This window comes from Tupaia chinensis, unplaced genomic scaffold (assembly GCF_000334495.1).
Source record: "Tupaia chinensis unplaced genomic scaffold, TupChi_1.0 Scaffold150175_1, whole genome shotgun sequence".
NCBI classification, from domain to species: domain Eukaryota; kingdom Metazoa; phylum Chordata; class Mammalia; order Scandentia; family Tupaiidae; genus Tupaia; species Tupaia belangeri.
Genome location: NW_006210013.1, coordinates 586,804 through 606,688, shown reverse-complemented (window position 1 = coordinate 606,688; position 19,885 = coordinate 586,804).

Sequence of the window (19,885 nt, the reverse complement as noted above, 5' to 3'; positions counted from 1 at the left end):
TTACCTTTTAAGAAAGACTAAAATGAATATCAACGAAATCTCCAAAAGGGATAATAAAGTTTTAAAACCAGCACATTACATGAGAGATTTGTGATGCAGAAGGAAGAAGAGGTGGTCTCGGGCCAATCTCTAATGTTCTAGGGTCCAAGATACCACATATCTAAAGATAGAGATGCTCTGAATTGAGCCAAAGCACAATAGGAAAATATGTGCTACCTTTCTACATGACAGGTAGACCTTCCTTACAGCCTATAGGCCAGGCTTGAATTTAAAATTCTTGAACTCCTTTGGATTCTGTGCTGGAAGCATGGGAAGATCTTACTCTTGGCCCCAAAACCTTGACCCATGATCTGTCCTCTGTCTTTTCACTCTTTACTCCAACCCACATCTCAAGGGACTGTGTGTGTACTACACATGAGGACACACTTGTAAAAACAGGAAAGCTCCATCCACATTCTCTACACACAGATGTTCATCTTTCAGGCAATTCAGATCTTGGAGACAGTCCATGTACATTCTACAAGTGGACTGAGTTCATCTGGGAAAGTGGTTTCAGGGTCTCAGGTGCAGAGAGTGTGGGGGTGGGGGGGTTATGGCACAGGCTTTGGTGGGTTCTTTATGCTGTGGAGTGGGGGTGATTGGAAGAGGGACAGAGTGGAACTTCTAGTCACAGGGTCCAGGACAGTGACCCCTCTTGCTTGGGTCTAAGTGTGGTTTTGTGTAGGCCACCTAGGTTGTTTGGTGATGTGGAGGATTTAGAGTTTAAGAAAATATATCTCAGATCTTTTAAAAGTCATTGTTTTTATTCTCTGCATGACCGTTTTCCCTATGGCCCACTCTAGTCCCTAATTAGGGAAGCAGCAGGGGGTTGAGGAAGGACAGAGAGCAAAACAGAAACCAGGGAAGACCTCCTGAGAAACAAGGCGGCCCCGGAAATGGCCTGAGATAGCAGCCACAGCAGGCCAGCCTCTGCCAAACATGGATCTTGGATCTTGTCAGGACCATACATTCCCTAAAACATTTCTGTGTGGTTTCAAAAACCCATACACAAGAAGAAAAGCCATTCCTACCAACTGACAGGCCACCATTGACCATGTACCTCATGTTCAAACAGACTTTCACTCCAATGTTCATAGCGGCTTGATTTATACAAGCTGGAAACTGAAAACAATCCAAACATCCATCAGCAGGTGAATGGATGAACAAATTGTGGCCAATGGACATGGGTTAATGTACTGTGACTCAATGAAGAGAAGCAATAAACTGTTAATACACACAACACCATAGATAAATCTCAATTATACTGAATGCAAAAAGCCAGACCCAAAAAGAGTGCATATGTATGATTATATCTATATATAAGCTAAGAAAAAGCAAACTAGTCTATAGTGACAAAAAGCAAATCAATGAGTGCACAAGAGTGGGGTGGGGTGTGTGGGAGGGAAGAGGGGGTAGAGATTTTTTGGGTAATGGATATATTATCTTGATTTTGGTTATTTTGTCACAGTTGTGTATATATATATATATATATATTTATGTTAAAAATGATCAAATTGTACACTTCAAATAAGTAAAATTTACTCTATCTCACTTACATCACAATGAAGCTGTTAAAAAGCAAAATAAAATGAAATGAGCAATGTACTCTATATAACTTTCCCTTAGAGTTGTTCTTAACCTCTTTCTTTGTATTTGTCTTTTTTTTTCTTTAAATTTGCCAGAGGGCACATATGTTTGCTAGAGAGAGACACAAAGAGAAGGAGAGGGAGAAAGCACCCCCACCCCCAGTGGGGCATGGTCATACTGTAATCCCTTCTTCTCCATTTGTCCATCTCATCAAGATTCGGGGCAGGCATGCACGTGTGCCTGGTATTTCTTTCAAGCTACCAGAGCTGAAATTTGAACAACATGATTTGCTATGTAGGATCCAGCTCCCTTAAACACCAGGCCATAGGGGTGACCTGATCTTGGCCTCTTTAATAGAAATAAGTAAGACTGTGTCATATCTGACCTCAACTGTTTTTCCAAATAAGATGCTGAAGATACCTTGGACTCCAAATGGTGGTGTTTTCTTTTTCCTGGGTTAATAGGGCTTTCTTGAGTGCTCTGGGGAGCCATGGATAGCCCAGGTCCCTCCTGTGACCGTCATTCTCTGCCCTAGATCCCTCCCTGAGATGAGATCCTGTGTTTGCCCTTTCATGGAGGGGTATTTTCACTTCTGCATTCCCATGGGCACAGCCAGCAAGTTGCCTCTCCCTTCTAGACTGTCCAGACACCACCAAGGCTGAACATTTGGTCTTGATGTGGATGACATGGTGGCCTTGGGAATCCTCATTTCTGGGTAATTCTACCATGAATTGCCTTGAGACATTTCATTTTAGTGGAATCCTGTCTTTCAGCAGTTGCTATGAGTATTAACTAGGTAAGGTTCAAAAGTGTGTTGAAGATTTCAAAACTAAATAGCACGTGATTATGAGAGCCTATCCAGTGAAACCACAGAAGTAGAAGCTATGTGATGAGAGAATCTCTCTCTTAGGGCTTATTATAAACCTGTCTATCATCTACCATATGCTAGAGGGAGGGAGCATGGTTTTCTACAATAGCTGCACCTAAAAACTTCATCTACACATTTTTCTTATAGAAAAAAAAATATTATGGAGACCTTAGGACTGCTGACCTGTCATCCATCTATCATCTATCTATATCTCTCTATCTATCATCTATCTATCATCTATCTATCTATATCTATCACCTATCTATCTATATCTATCTATCTTTCTATCTATCTATCTACCGATAACATCTATTTATTTATTCTCCCTAATAGGGTCCTGATTCTCATTTAGCCATCTACTCCCATGTCCCATGTATTAAGGATGGAGTTGTGCTCACCCCCATTTATATATTCAAATTCTATACTTTTAAATCATCCCTGTATAACTTATAATACCTAATACAATGTAAATTTCATGTAAATAGTTGTACCATATTTCAAAATTTGTATTATTTATTATTGTTGTACTGATATTATTTATTTATTTATTTTCATATTTACCTGGCATTGATTGAATCCACAGTGCAGAACCCTTGGATATGGAGGGCTGACTGTATAATAAATAAAAAAATACTGTGGTACCTTGTTATAACAGCCCTGGCAAACTAAAACACCCACGGGAACCTGGAGAATCATGAAGCAGGGCAGACAGCAGGTGATATAATGAGAGCAGAATCCTTGCTTATCATTGGAGAGGGTAAGATTTTACTGAGTAAAGACCAGTAGGTGTTGAGTCTCTTCAGTGTGTTTGACAGTGTGTTGTCTATATAGTAAAAGGAAATGAAGTGCTTATTATCTCCAACATCCATTTTCTCTTTCCCAGTTGCTCCTGGTTTTGTTTGAGTTCGTGTGGTTTTAGGCCAACTAACTTTTTCTTTTCTTTTTTTAAGAGAGATTTTTGCTATAGGGCGCATGTGCTCGCTGGAGTGACAGAGAGAGATAGAAAGCGAGAAATCATCTCCCGGAGGATGGCCACACCACAATCCCTTCTTCTCTATTCTCCTTTTGGGATTTTGGGCATGTACACACACATGCCTGGTGTAAGTTTTAAGCCGCTGGATCCAGGACCCAAATCGTGGTCAACTACGTGGGAGTCCAGTAATGTAACCATTAGATCATCTGCTGGTCCCTAGGTCAACTGACTTTATCCTCACCTAAGCGATAGCTCACTTGCCTTAGGACAGCTAATTAGCACAATTAGTTCTCCCTCCCCCACTCCTAACACACAGTGTGGCCATTCAGGTGTGACTATGGGAACTTTTTCTTGGAATGCCAGTACAAGGATGCTCTCTCAGGGCCAGCAGATGGCCTAATGGTTACATAGCTGGACTCTCACATAATTAACCACGGTTCAAGTCACAGACCACATGGCTCAAAACTCATGCTGGGCACGTGTGTGTGTGTTTACCCAGAATCCTGAAAGGAGGAGGGATAGTGGTGAGGCAGTCCCCCATGGGGAGTGAATGATTTCTTGCTTGCTTTCTCTGTTTCTCTTTGTGTCTCCAGCGAGTACAAGTGCCCTATGCCAAAAATCTCTCAAAAAAAAAAGGGGTTCTGGGAACCAGCAATTAGCGTAATGGCTATGTTGCTGGACTCCCACGTAGTCGACCGCGGTTCGCGTCTTGGACCTGGTGGCTTAAAACTCACGCCGGGTGCGTGTGCGTGCGTGCCCAAGATCCTGAGAGGAGAATGGAGGAGAAGGGATTGTGGCGTGACCATCCCCCCCTGGGGGGTGATTTCTCACTTTCTGTCTCTATGTCTCTCTCTGTCTGTCTGGTGAGTGCACGCGCCCTATAGCGAAAAACCTCTCCAAAAAAAAATTTTTTTTTAAAAAGGGGTTCTTTCCTCCTCTGAGCTGTGTAGGGTGTCACGTGAGGTCAGGAACTTTTGCAACTATTTCTGCTATAATGAGTAAAGATAATCTGGACAATGAGTGAAGCTACCAGAGGAGGGCAGAGGCAAGAAACGTAGAGAGAGAGAGAATACGTAGGACTTTAATAACTTTGTGAACCTCTAGATTAAACTATGCCTGAAAGTCTTAAAATGTCTAGACTTCTTAGTTATAAGTCAATATATTCTTTTTATTATTTGAGCCAATTTGCATTGGATTATCAGTTACTTGCATCTGAAAATATAGTGATTGATACAGAATTCACGACTATAATCCTTTATGCAAAATTTTTGGAGCTAGGCATGTTTCTAATTTAAAATTTTTTAGACTTAAAAAAGGTAAATCCATCCTTATACTATGCATTATGTAACACTGCAAGTAGGGGCAGCATCCTGCAATCAACTCATTAATATTTCTACAGTGAAATACATGAATATTCATACTAGGAGGATAAATAAAGACTATGAATAGCCTTACATCAGTTCAGGTCAAGCTTTGCCGTCTAGAGACTTTGCCTCAAACTTTGGGGAAAAAAAAAAAAGTTTCCATTCTCAGCATCTTTTGGATTCTAGAGTTGCAGATAAAGAATTGTGGTTTGGGACCAGGAGTTAGCATAATGGCTATGTCGCTGGACTCCCATGTAGTCAACCACAGTTTGAGTCCTGGACCCGGTGGCTAAAAGTCACACTGGGCACGTGTGCATGCGTGCCCAAGATCCCTAGAGGCGAATGGAGGAGAAGGGATTGCAGCGTGGCCATCCCCCTGGGGGGAGATTTCTCAGTTTCTGTCTCTCTGTCTCTCTGTCTTTCTGGCGAGCACACGCACCCTATAGCAAAAACCTCTCCAAAAAAGAGAAAAAAAATTGTGGCTCATTCTATATTTCTTCCTGCACTTATGTTCATTCTAGTTCAGTTGGAAGACAAAAATGTTAGCAATTGAAGTATTCTTGTCTAAGGTACTATCTCACCAGTGCTAGGTTTTGTGGTGGGATCACTCTGTTACAAATGAGCGTTACATCCTCTGGATAGCTGTTTATTCCCCAAATTAACAAACTGGCCAAGAACTATGTACTGAGCACCTAATATGTTCTTGCGTATAGTCCTATGCCCAGGGAAAGGACAAAGAGAATGTGAAGATTAATCAGTTAGGGGCCAGCGAGTGGCATGGTGGTTAAGGTGCTGGGTCACACATGCATGGGTTGAGTTCAGGACCCAGCAGCTTGAAAAACAAGCTGAACGCATGTGTGTGTGGGTGTCCCAAACTTTGAGAAGAGATTGTGGCGTGGTCATCCCCCTTGAGGGGTGATGTCTCATTCACTTTCCCTCTTGCTCTGTTTCTTTCTGCTCTCTCCTGTGAACACATACACTTACAGCAAAAATCTTTTTAAAAAAGGAAAAGATTAACCAGTTAATGTTCAAAAGTCCATCAGCAGTGGGAACCAGCAGTTAGCATAATGGCTATGTCGCTGGACTCCCACGTAGTCGACCACGGTTTGCGTCCCGGACCCAGTGGCTTAAAACTCACGCCGGGCGCGTGTGCGTGTGTGCCCAAGATCCCGAGAGGAGAATGGAGGAGATGGGATTGTGGCATGACCATCCCCTCTGGGGGGGTGATTTCTTGCTTTCTGTCTATGTCTCTGTCTGCCTGGCGAGCGCATGCGCCCTATAGCGAAAACCTCTCCAAAAATAAATAAATAAATAAAAGTCCATCAGCAGCTACAAAAGGCTAAAATAGCAGCTAACTGTTCGAATAAGTATAAAGTGGACCTACAAACCGTACATGGCCCTCTCCCTACTGGAGGCTCTTTCAGAAAAAAAGCCAGGGCAAGGACTGGCAGTCGGGGAGGAGAGTGGGGAGAAAGTGAAAGGAGCAGACCTGGGTGAAATTTTGGAGAAAGGAGCCCCAGGGAGCATGGGACAGGAGGGTGAGCAGACCGTGGAGGCCCTCAGATCCCAGGTTAGAGAACCCAGTCCTGAGGCCTCAGGAGAAGCAGGAGGGGCCATTCAAAAGTAGCTTCCAGTCTTTAAAGAAGGTATGGTCTTTAAAGACCAGATTTTGGCTCTGCCATTTACACACTCACTCTGGCGAGTCAGTATCCTCAATTAAAAATCATTTTTCTTGCCTGACTGTGGTGAGGGGTCCAGATAGTGAGATGTATAGAGTGCCTGGTTCAGAGGCTGCCATGTTGCAGCTGTTAACTCAGTGGGGCTCACAATCGTTAGTTGTGGCTTTTCCATACTGCGTCGGCATTCTCTCAGTTGCTTCCTTTCCTTCCTAATGAGCTACCCTGTCCCTCTCTTGTTAAAGAGTGCTTTGGGGGGACCAGTAGATGCCATAATGGTTAAGTTGCTGGACTCCCATGTAGTCCACCTCAGTTTGAGATCTGGACCCGGCAGTTTAAAACTCACGCTGGGCATGTGTGTGTGCATGCCCAAAATCCTGAGAGGAGACTGGAGCAGAAGGGATTGTGGTGTAGCCATCCCCTCTCGAAGGTGTTTTCTTGCTTTCTGTCTCTCTGTCCCTCTCTGACTCCTCAGTGAGTTCCGGCAAGTACATCATGTGCCCTATAGCAAAAAAATCTCTCTTACAAATAAAAATAAATAAATAAATAAAAAGGAGTGCTTTGGAAACAGGATGATGCCTTAATTTGGAAGGGTCTGGAAGTTATATGTGAGAGGAAAAACCTTCTGCACGATCTCGGCCCTGGCTTCTCGTGGGAAAGTCTTACACTTAGCAAGCAGGAGACCTTGGTTCTGATCTTCACAGAGGTGGCAGTGATTGTCATCATTACCACCATTACTACAATAAGCCCAGTGGAGTGTGGACAGAGGCACTGACAGGCAACATAATAAAGAATATATATTTGTTCTTTGTCCCTGGTTTCTGACACAGAGCTCTTAAATTCCTTGGAATCTCCTGGGTGATAAGGATGTCTTTTGTTCTAATGAGACTTCCCTTGGTGGGTCCCTAGGTAGCTTCATGATGGGGACAGGTTTCCAGAAAGACCAACTTAATAGCCATACTTTGGTCAGAAGGATGGGAAACCTAGAATTTGCAATGGGAGTCTCAAGTGGGGACGGTCCTCTTGAACTAAACCTTAACCTATGGGCTGTGCTAACTCTAACTTGTTAGTGTCACAATTGAATTAAGGTCAGACACTTAGTTAATGTCTGGTGAACTAGAGAATTAGTTGAGTTGAGGAACATTCCCACACAGTTGGCATAGAAAGTTGTGTGGTCAAAACAGTTCATAACGTGGGACAACTCAAGGCCTGGAGCCAGTCTCGTCCCTGCCCAGCCCCCATATGCAGAGCCCATGTGTGTGTCCTTCACTCTCAGAATCATCCGAATGAGCAGTGGTCTGTTCCAGTAGGATTCTTTGCTATTGGTATCTGAGTCAGAAACATTTTCCCAGAGATCAATATGAGGCTTTCCAAACATGGCTTTTTGCAAATCATCCTTGCGGCAGCCCTGAAAATGTGCAACTTGGGTCTTCTCCGGCAAGGTTCCCCACTCTGTAGGCACTGAGGCCAGGCTTCCCCTGGCCTGGTCCCAGGTAATGACCGAGCAGGGGGAGGTAGTGAGGCAGGTCCATTCTGTAGGAAGGGGACTCCTTTGATGAGCCATCTTGGTTCAGAGACTTCCCGGTAGCATTAGCATCAGCCTTCAGCAGAACAGTGCCGAAATCTGAGAATGTCAACTCAATGGATCATCCCCCCTTTCCTGTTCTTGGCAGGGGCTAGACCTTCACTGCAGCCTGGCTCTTCTCCCTTCTCTTTCTCCCTCTCCTTACCCATTGGACATTTTCCCCAGCAAATCTTATGCCATCTTGAAATCTGCTTTCTAGAGGACCTGGACTGACACAGTCCGGACAGCTCTTTGAACAACACTCAGTGACTTATGGCCATGGCAAAGGCAAGACTGTCATGACCTCCAGGGCATTTCAGCTTTCCTCTTTGATCTCCAGACCCTTCTCAGACTTGGGCTAATGGACAAGCATATCTCTGTGTCACACGGGTTAGATAAAATTTTTCCTTTCGGCAAAAGCTGCCAGTTGGCATGTGTTTATCTTTCTGACCGCTCCTGGCTGTTTTTACTCAGGAACAGACTCCAGCCTAGATCAAAGATGAAAATATCTGGAGTTGGCAGCCCAAAGCAGCCACCATACAAATCAGGATCTCAATCCCATTCATTGTTTTCAATGGGAAAATGAATCTCCTGGTTCTGCAAATTACACCTGGTCATGTAGTGATAACAGTGAATTATATGCTTTCAGAGAAGCAATCCTTTAAGGAAGGCATGCATGTTTCATGGTATTTAAGTCCAGGTTTGAATGTCAAAGAGAGTATGTGTGGCCTTTTACCATAATATGACAGGTTCTTCTTCACATTCCTAAGATATTAAAGAGAAGTAATAATATGGGTGTCTATCTAGGTTGTTTCATTGTATTTCTAAATCACCGCATGAAGAAGATATTTGAAAGGGAAAGATTGGAGGTACCAATGTAGACGGAAAGCCTCAGTCAATTTCAAATGCTATCTCCTGTGGTATGTCCACATGAAGAGGGCACAGAAACAGCCACAGAAGAGCACCGGCCTCTCTGAGGCTACCAAGCCAACCTTTGAAAGTGTCCTGATGATAGAATCGAGAAGATCAGAGATACAGAGAGAACTCGCATGTGAGCTGGAACTTTCTGCTTGGGAATCTGCTCATTTTTCCTGTGGAGTTCTGATCTGCATATCACGCAGACCTTGCTGCCCGCAAAGACCAGGCAGTTGTGGCTGGAAGCCCCAGTGCCCCACCCTAGGGAGCTTCATTCCTCCCCGCAGACCTAGGCAGATTTCCAGCCCCTTTCGTCATTTCCTCTGGCTCCCTCCAGCCTATCCTCTGTGTTTCTGGGCCAGCTCAGGTCCACCCTTGCCCTGCCCTTCTCTTTGTACCATGTACTTCCTTTATGTCCATGACCTTGGCTTCTGCTGCTTACAACGTTTCCAAAAAAATCGCTCTTAAAATACACAACTGACTTGGTTGTTGAATCCAGATCAACGAACCCCCTCGGAATGTCCCAGAGGATGAGGGTGTGAAGTTTGTGAGGTCCAGCCCCAGGGGAACAATTAGTAGTCATGCCCAGTGAAGCCACAGCCCACCATTGTCTTGGGAGACACAGAACCAGCACACTGGGAGGTCTTGCAGAAGAGAGGGGATGCTCCAGTGCACTCCAGGGTAGTCAGCAGTGTATCTGTCTTGTTGAGACAGATGAGAGATGGGACAGTAGAATGAGCTGTCACTGAAATGACCCACAAATCCTCAGGGTTCATATGCAGTGTCCATACTTGGTGTTTGCTGTAAGGATAACAGAGTATCAGATTTATTCATATGCTAGAGTATTTGGAAGAAATGCTATGTTTGGAAGAATAGTACTTAGTTAACCTTTAAAAATATTCCAGGGGAGCCCACCGCATAGAGCCCTTCATAGGGACAGAGCAGCCTATAGGTTATGCAGAGTCGGGGCACACACCATAGCCCTGAAATGCTCGCTTTCTTTTACATATATTAGTTGTTTCAAGCAAGTAGCTAATTCTGGGAATGGGAGGGTCAGGATCATGTCACACTGTACTTTCTCCTCTAAGATGTCTAGTTCTGAGGACATACCAGGCTTTGGATAATTTCTGGATTGATGGATTAATAAGGGAGAGGCAAATGTCTTCCTGATTCTGTGTGAGGGATTAATAAGAACAGTTCTGGGAACCAGCAGTTAGCATAATGGCTATGTCGCTGGACTCCCATGTAGTCGACTGTGGTTCGCATCCTGGACCCGGTGGCTTAAAACTCATGCCGGGCACGTGTGCGTGCATGCCCAAGATCCCGAGAGGAGAATGGAAGAGAAGGGATTGCGGCATGGCCATCCCCCCTGGGGGGTGATTTCTCGCTTTCTGTCTCTATGTCTCTCTCTGTCTGGCGAGTGCATGCGCTCTATAGCGAAAACCTCTCCAATAAATAAATAAATAAATAAGTACAGTTCTAATATCTAGTCTTTTTCTGAGATTCCCATACTGACATTATTTTATATACCATGTCCTCACATAAAGGTTACCACACATAAAGTGAGGCAATAGCTTTGAAAGGGGATTGAGGAGCCTGGGAACTCCTCCAAGAGAGAATGTTAATTAGCTCACAGTACAGAGTTAGAGAAGGGTAGTCTGGGCTGCAGAGGGAAAGCACAGTTGCAACTCTGGCAAGTTCGAGTCAAGGGCAGGCTGTGCTGGCCATTTTCAGGGCCTTGTGCTTATCCACCAATCATCAGAATGCACCCAAGGCCTCAGCACCACGGACCTCTCCTAGCTGCTTCTGCTGATGGGATGGAGTCTTCTGGAGAAAGGCCAAGTCTGCCTCTCTGTGGGATCCAGAATCTCTGGGATAGTGGTGTTTGTAGCTGTTCTCCTCCTTCCCTCCCAGCAAAGGCCCTGACTAAAGCGAGTCCTCCAGGGGCTGTTTGCAACCTACACTGGTGTGAGTTACAGGGATCTGCAAGGACCCTTTTGGCCCATCATCCAGTTGTGGAATAATAAGGTGGTCTTGCTATTAGGTGGGCCTGGAGGGGCATTGAAAACTCACTTTAACCACCTCCCAAGCTCCCAACCAATTCTTGTCCATTCTGGAAGCATGCATAAAGCATTTCATCCCAGGACAAAGCAAATACATTGTATAAGTGATCCCCAATATCCCTTCCAGCTCCAGGAAGCTATGGTTCTAAATTTGGAGCTTTCCATGCAGAGGACACAGGCCCTTTGCTTATTTTCCTTTGCTGCCTGCATTTGCTATTTCATTTTGTTCTTTATCCCTTCTGCCGTGTGGGACTAAGGGTAAAGAGAAGCTCAGATCTGTCATTTTCACAGTTTGTTGGCAGCTCAATTCACCAGTTTTGAAGTTTGCTGGCAGCTGTTAGAAAAAGGTTTGTCGTGATAGGGTGATGGAACCACAGCCTGGTTAGGAGAGATGATGGTGCAAAGGGATACGTGCAGGTAAAGTTCCATGGGCGCTCAGACAGGCATTGGCCAACTGCTCAGGGAAATGAGAGAAGACTTTGAAAGCTAAGGACCTGACATTGGAATTGGATCATAAGGAAGGTTAGTTGGCCAAACCTTTGAATTTGCTGTTCCCTCAGCAGTTCCTATGGCTGGTTCTTCTCTCTCTCTCTCTCTCTCTCTCTCTTTCTCTTTCATTATGCATATATGCTTTTATCATGAATAAAGAAAAAAAATCATTCAAACTCAGACAAGAGAAGATGTGTTATTAAGGAGGGAAGTGAACACCATTGCAGCTTATTAGAAAAAGAGTCTGTAGATTACACAACTCTTCAGGCACTACTGCTGGCTGAAGAAAATGTGTCGTTGCGTGAGTTTAAGCCACCGGGTCCAGGACTCGAACTGCGGTGGACTACATGGGAGTCCAACAGTTCGAGTCCTGGACCCGGTGGCTTAAACTCACGCCAGGCATGTGTATGTGTGTGCTAGAGGAGAATGGAGGAGAAGGGATTGCAATGTGACCATCCACCCTTGAGGGTGATTTCTTGCTTTCTGTCTCTCTGGTGAGTGCATGTGTCCTATAGCAAAGATCTCTCTAAAAATGTTTTTAAAAAAGAAGACAAATATGTAGAGACAAAGAATAGAATGATGGTTTCAGGAGCTTAGGGAAAAGAGAAATGGAAGCTTATTATTTAATGGATACAGAGTTTCAGTTTGGAAATAGTGGTGATGGCTACTCAATAATGTATATATATACTTAATGCCATTGAACTGAATACTGAAAAATGGTTAAAATGGGGCTAGGCAGGAACACAGCAATAATGGCAACCTGTGAGCCTGGCTCCCCTGGGATGTTTCTGGACTCTCATCTAAACACCTCCCTAAACACACCCATCATACGTGTACCCATGATCTGGGGTTGGCTGGGACTGGACTAGGGATGGATTGTAGCATCAAGATCCTCTTGGAGATATTGTTTCTCTGTCTTTTTATTTCTCTCCATGTTTCTCTAACTCATGGAAGAAAGAAAGAAAAAAATTTTTAAAAATTGGTGTCAATGATAACTTTTATGTTATGTATATTTTACCACAATAAAAAAAAAGAAAAATTAAATTACAGGTGAAAAATAAAATTGTTACCTCTCAGAGAGGCCTTCCCTGGCTATCCAACCTAAAAAAGTCTCTCCAGCCCAGTTTCTTGGTTAGTCTCTGTTGCATTGCCCTATTTGTGTTCTTCCCATCACTCGCTATGATCTTGTACTTGTTTTCTTCCAAGCTTCTTGAAGACAGGGGTCTAATTCATCACTGCATCTTCCTTACTTTTCTCTGAGCTTGGCACATAGTGGGTGCTTAACAAGTGTTTGTTGAAGGAAGGATTGAAAACTCTATACAATGCAAAGCACAACAGACATATCAAAAGTGTTACTCATCTGGGACCAGCAGTTAGCGTAATGGCTATGTCACTGGACTCCCATGTAGTCGACCGCGGTTCGTGTCCTGGACCCAGTGGCTTAAAACTCACGTCGGGCGCGTGTGTATGTGTGCGTGCCCGAGATCTCGAGAGGAGAACGGAGGAGAAGGGATTGCGGCGTGGCCACCACTCCCCCCCGCCAGGGGTGATTTCTCTCTCTGTCTTTGTCTGTCTGTCTGGCAAGTGCACGCACCCTACAGCAAAAACCTCTTTTTAAAAAAAAGGGTTATTCATCTCACATAGCCTTTCAGTCTGGAAGGATTCTATGCAGTGAGAGCAGTTCAAGATCAAGGAAGCCCAAATGCAAATCATTTTGTTGCTAAAGGCAGCAGCCATCTGAGTTGGAATACCTTTTGAGAGTGACTAATAGTGCAGGCCTGAAGCAAAGCCAAGAAGTGGACCAACAAAGCCTCAGCAGGGCTTGTCTCCTTGAGGCTGCTTTTGACTACAAGAACAGAATACTCAACTCAGAATGGATTGGACAATAAGGATGACATATACTTCCACATAAAAAGAAGCCTTGAGGTGGGGGCACTAGGGATTGGTTAACTCAGTATGTAATAAGGCTCCTGTTTCTTTTCATACTTCTGTTCTGCCCTCTTCAGCAGGTGACTTTGTTCCTGGTCAAATGACTGCCTCAGTTCCAGGTATTACAGCCAGATGCAATGGTAGACTACTTCTATCAAAGAAGAGAAATGACCCTTCCATGTATCTCTTTTGGGCAAATGAAAAAATCTTTCATAGAAGCCCCATTATGAGTCCTTGGTCAGAATTGCAAGCCACATCATGCCTAAACTAGTCACAGTCAAGCGGAGTGGGACCACCATGAATGGCTTAGACTCCTATAGACCATCAGGCTTGGGGATGTGCCCTAAGGGACATGGTAAGCTGAAGAGGGGAGCTACACGAATGAAAGCTGGTATAGTAGGAAGACTGGAACTCTCTCAGGGTGAAATTGGGAATTTGGATCCATGCCACAGTATTTACCCTGCCACAGAGCTGGAAGCATGGATCATTCATGTTAGGAGTCACTATGGACACCATGGCACTCTACAACCCCTATCTCTCTTTTTTTTTACCACTGACCTTAGTTTGACTCACTTGAGATCAAATTGGCCACCAAAGGTGGAATGAAGTGATGCACACCTAAGAACTGGCCATTGAGCCATGAGGAGACACGCAAGAGCCTTAAACTAAGTGAAAGAAGTCAATTTGAAAAGGCTACCTACTGAATGATTCCAACTATGTGACATCTCCAAAAGGCTCAACTATGGAGACAGTAAGAAGATGGGTGGTTTCTAGAGGTTAGGGGAGAGGGAGGAATGACTAGACAGAGCATGGAGGGTTTTTAGGGCAGTGAAGCTATATAATGGATGCACATCATTAGACATCTGTCCAAGCCCATAGAATGTACAATGCCAAGAATGAACTACAGTAGGGAACCAGCAGTTAGCGTAATGGCTATGTTGCTGGACATCCATGTAGTTGACCGCGGTTCGCGTCCCGGACCCAGTGGCTTAAAACTCATGCCGGGCGCGTGTGTGTGCGTGCTCAAGATCCCAAGAGGAGAATGGAGGAGAAGGGATTGCGGCGTGACCATCCCCCCTGGGGGGTGATTTCTCACTTTCTGTCTCTATGTCTCTCTCTGTCTGTCTGGCGAGTGCACATGCCCTATAGTGAAAATCTCTCCAAAAAAAAAAAAAAAAGAATGAACTACAGTGTAAACTATGGGCTTGAGGTAGTGATGGTGTGTCAGTGTAGGTCCTCTGGCCAAGAAGTGTACCAATAGGATAGAGAGTATCTAAAGACAAAATTACATAGATTTAATTCAGCTTTATTTGATTCTATAATACATTTGGGTAACACTTTCTATTATAGAATAGAATAGGTGTTCCAAGGAACTGAGCAGAGAAAGTTATCTTATAGACAGAGAAAGAGAGAAACACAAGAAGAAAAAGCAGAGAAACACAGAAGAAAAAAGCAGATTAATCCTTTCAGAATTACTTTCCTGAGGCTGCCTTCGACTGCAGGGTCTAATAGCTGGGACGTGGCTCATCCCCTCCCCCATTCACCTTTGGATTTCATGTTTGTGTCTTGGGACTTTAAGATGAACTTGTGCCCTATCCTGCCCCATCGGTTACTGGTTCAAGTGAAGGGCTCTGCTGAACATCAGGCTGCCTGCAGCTGCAGGGCTGAATGGCCTGGACTCATGGCTAATCCCCTCCCCCATTCGCCTTTGAACTCTCAGAACTTCAGTCTTTTGGATAGCACATGATTTGCATACTGCACAATCTTTTCTTTGCTTCTGAGTTGAAGCTCAGCAACTCAGTTTCAGGTGCACCTGTTCTTTAGAAACAGGGGGGACTTTGAGTCACCCAGGACCAGTGATAACAGTGCAGGGTGCTGGTGAGCAACAGGGAAGCAGAGCAGAAGGGAGATCACCAGTTTTCTACTCCTGCGCACCTTAGAAAGTTCTGAAATACCTTGAGTAATTTAGGAAGGAACGTATAGATCACCAAATGACTGGGAACAATCGCAGAGGCACAAGAAATATGAGCAAACAACAAACTGTCTCTCCCCCAAGGGAAAACATCTATTCCACATCACCACAGACAACACAATGGAAGTCATGGAAATGTCAGATAAGCAATTCAGAATATTTGTAGTGACCAAACTAAATGAGATGTAAGAGAAAAGAGACAATGAGTTCCAGGAGATGAGGAAGTCCTTTCACTATTTGAAAGAAGAGATAAACACCATAATAAAGAATCAGAATTCTTTGAGATGAAGAATGTGATACAGGAAATTAAAACCTCCCTCAAAAGTGTTAAAAGTAGATTAGATCACACAGAAGATTGAATCTCAAATGCAGAAGACAAAACCGCTGACCTAGAAAAAAGTATCAAAAAGACTGAGAAAATAACCAAGAAAAATGAAGGTCATATATGGGTAATATACAAGAAATACTAGATTCCATCAAGCAGTCTGACATTTCGATAAATGGTATCCCAGAAGAAGAAGAAAATAATAAGGGAATTGATCATTTATTTCATGAAATCCTGAAAGAAAACTTTTCAAACCTAGAGAAGCAGTCAAATATCCAGACCCAAGAAATACATAGGACCCCAAATAGAATCAACCCAAGAAGATCCTCTTCAAGGCACATCATAGCCAGATTGGCTAAAACCACAGATAACAACAAGATACTAAAATTGGCAGGAGGGAAATGTCAAGTTACTTACAAAAAGTTATCCCATCAGGCTAACATTAAATTTCTCATCAGAAACAATGCAGGCAAGGGGGAAAAAATGGAGAAATATAGTCAAAGTGTTAAATGAAAAACAATTTCAACCAAGAATACTATACCTGGCAAGATTATCCCTCATGTGGGGGAAAAAAAAAGAAAAACATTCTCAGATAAACAAAACCTGAAAGAATTTACCAATTCCAGACCAGCTCTTCAAGAAGTTCTGAAAGGAGTGCTATACCAGGAAAACTAAAAAGTCAGATGATTGGTTATAAGATAACAAAAAACAACCAAGAAAATGACTCATTAATGATAGGAACAGGTCTGGAAATATCAATAATAACATTGAATGTTAATAGATTAAATTCTCCAATTAAGAGAATTTAATACAAAACATCATTAGAGGATACTATGAGCGACTATATGCCAACAAACAAGAGAACATGGAGGAGATGGACAAATTCCTGGCTGCATATAATCTACCAAGAGAATCAGGAAGACATAGAAAACCTGAATAGACCCATAACAAGTCATGAGATTGAATCAGAAATAAATAACCTCTCGACAAAGGAAAGCCCAGGTCTGGATGACTTCACTTCTGAATTCTACAAAACTTTTAAGGAAGAGTTAACCCCTATCCTACTCAAATTATTCCTAAATATCCAAAAGGAAGGAAACCTCCCAAATTCATTTTATGAAGCCTCCATCTCATTCCAAAAACAGATAAAGACATGACAAGAAAGAACAACTACAGACAAATATCTCTGATGAATATAGATGAAAAAATTCTCAACAAGATATTTGCAAATTGTATCCAACAACATATAACAAAGATTATTCATCATGACCGGGTAAGCTTTATTCCAGGGATGCAAGGGCTCAATATACACAAGATCATAAATATAATACACCATTATTAACAGAAAGAAAGCTAAAAACCATTTGATCATTTCAATTGATGCAGAGAAAGCATTTGATAAAATACAACATTCTTTCATGATTAAGACTCTCAGCAAGATGGGTACAGAAGCGTCATTTCTTAACACAATAAAAGCCATATATGAAAAACCTATAGCTAACATTATACTGAGTGGGGGAAAATGAAAAGTTTTTCCACTAAAAACTGATACTAGACAAGGCTGCCCACTTTCTCCACTGCTTTTTAATATAGAGCTGGAAGTCTTAGCCAATGCAATCAGAAAAGAAAATAATATAAAGGGCATTCAAATAGGCAAAGAAGAGTTGAAAATATCTTTCTTTGCAGATGGCATGATGGTATACTTAGAAGATCCAAAGGTTTCCATGAAAAAACTTCTCAAAGTAATAAGTGAATACAGTAAAGTGGCAGGATACAAAATCAACATCCACAATGAGATACCACCTAACCCCTGTCAGAATGACGAAGATTAAAAATAAAAAAAGTAGTAAGTGTTGGCGAGGTTGTGGTGAAAGGGGAACTCTCCTACACTGTAGGTGGAAATGTAAACTAATTGGAGGTTCCTCAAAGATCTACAAATAGAACTACCATTTGATCCAGAAATCCCACTTCTGGGTATCTACCCAAAGGACAGGAGAATGCTAAGCCAGAAAAGCACTTGCACATGAATGTTTATTGCAGCATTATTCACAATCGCTAAAACATGAAACCAACCCAAATGTCCACAAACAGATGAATGGATGGAAAAAGTGTGGCACACATACTCTATGGAATACTATTCAGTCATAAAAAAATCAACAAGATCCTGTTTTTTTGTAGAAAGTTGTCAAATATGGGAGATCTATTGCTGAGTAAAGCAAGCCGGGATATGAAAGAAAGATATTGTATGTATTTACTTAACATATACCGACTATCTGCTAAATATTGGAGGGCATAAAAGCAGTGAAAATAGTTATAGACACTGCAGACAGTGTGGAACAGGGTAGGGGAGGGGGAGAGGAGAAGAGTATAAAGAAGGATAGCAAGAGAACAAATAGAGAGGCATGACATTAGTGGGAAACAGAAATAATGTATTACCTATTGATGATAACAGTATTCTAAACTGGACTGATCTGAGAAGTATTTCATATTGGGTAAATTCTCTTTATAAGCCAAATGATATACAGTGATTGAATGTTTAAAAAAAATAATGAGAATAGTACTACTAATAATAATCTGAAAAAAAAGGACCAGCAGTTAGCGTAATGGCTATATCACTGGACTCCCATGTAGTCAATCCCGGTTCTAGTCCTAGACCTGGTGGCTTAAAACTCACACAGGGTGCATGTACATACATGCTCAAAATCCCAAGAGGAGAATGGAGAAGGGACTGTGGCATGGCCATTGCTTCTGGGGGTGATTTGTTACTTTCTGTCTCTAGTGTGAGGGGTGATTTCTCGCTTTCTGTCTCTCTGTCTCTGTCTTTCTGGAGAGCGCACACGCCCTACAGCAAAAACCTCTCCAAAAACAAAAAAATAATAATAATCTGAAAAAAAAGGATGAAAAAGTATTTGATGATGATGTGGATGGTAATGTCTTTGTCTTGACTGATATGCATGGTAATCATGCTGGAAAAAGAAATGTAATACACTGTAAAGATATATGTAATTAAATGTAACATAAAAATAAAAAAAATTACAAAAAAAGAATTGTGATTCCACAAATATTTTTAATGTTATTGAAATGCAACTTAATCACAAAATAAATAAATAACATTAACTCATTTACAAAAAAAAAAAAAAGAATTACTTTCTTTGGGACCAGCAGTTAGTGTAATGGTTATGTCGCTGGACTCCCACGTAGTCGACCACGGTTCGGGTCCCGGACCCGGTGGCTTAAACTCATGGTGGGCGCGTGTGCGTGCGTGCCCAAGATCCCGAGAGGAGAATGGAGGAGAGATTGCGTTGTGGCCATCCCCCCTGGGGGGTGATTTCTCGCTTTCTGTCTCTCTGTCTCTCTCTGTCTGTCTGGCGAACACACGCGTCCTATAGCAAAAACCTCTAAAAAAAAAAAAAAAGAATTACTTTCCTTGTAAGGCAGGAATGGGGAGATAGAACAATAGGAAAATAACTGATATAGTTAACATCAAGTTATTTCACGTTACTTTATTTGTGCAAGGATTAAAAACAGGAAACTTGATTATCACTCCAATTGATACGGGCCTGTTTGGGAAACCAGGCTGTTAGCTCTCCTTATTTCTAGGAATGGCAGGTAACAGCTCAGTTTTGGCTTGGTAACCTGGAGAACTCAGTGATTCCATTTTTAATTTTAGTCTTGTCCATTGGAACCTAAAGCTGAAGCTTGGTCTAAGACAACGGCCTCCTATAATTTTTAAGCGTGGCTGCCTTAGCGGGAAGAAAAGCCTCTCCAAGGAGGTAAGAGATCTGGGTCATGAGAAGGAAGAAGCCTGGTAAAAATCTAGGGTAAGAATATGCCAGGTAACTATAGACGCCCTGAGGCAGGAATGAGATTAATGCGGTTCAGTGATAGCAAGTCAGCCTGTGTTATTGGAGTATAAAAGGCAAGGGAGGGAGGGGTAGAAATGAGGGAGAGTCTGGCAAGCCCTGCAGGCCCTGGTGATGGGAAGTCACTGGGGAGTTTTAATTAGGGAGGATAACATTATCTAATTTCTGTTTTCAAAAGATCACTCTCTGCTGTGAGGAGAATGTCCCATGGGGAGGGAAGGTAGCTGGCAAGAGTAAGGAGGCAGGGAACCAGCAGTA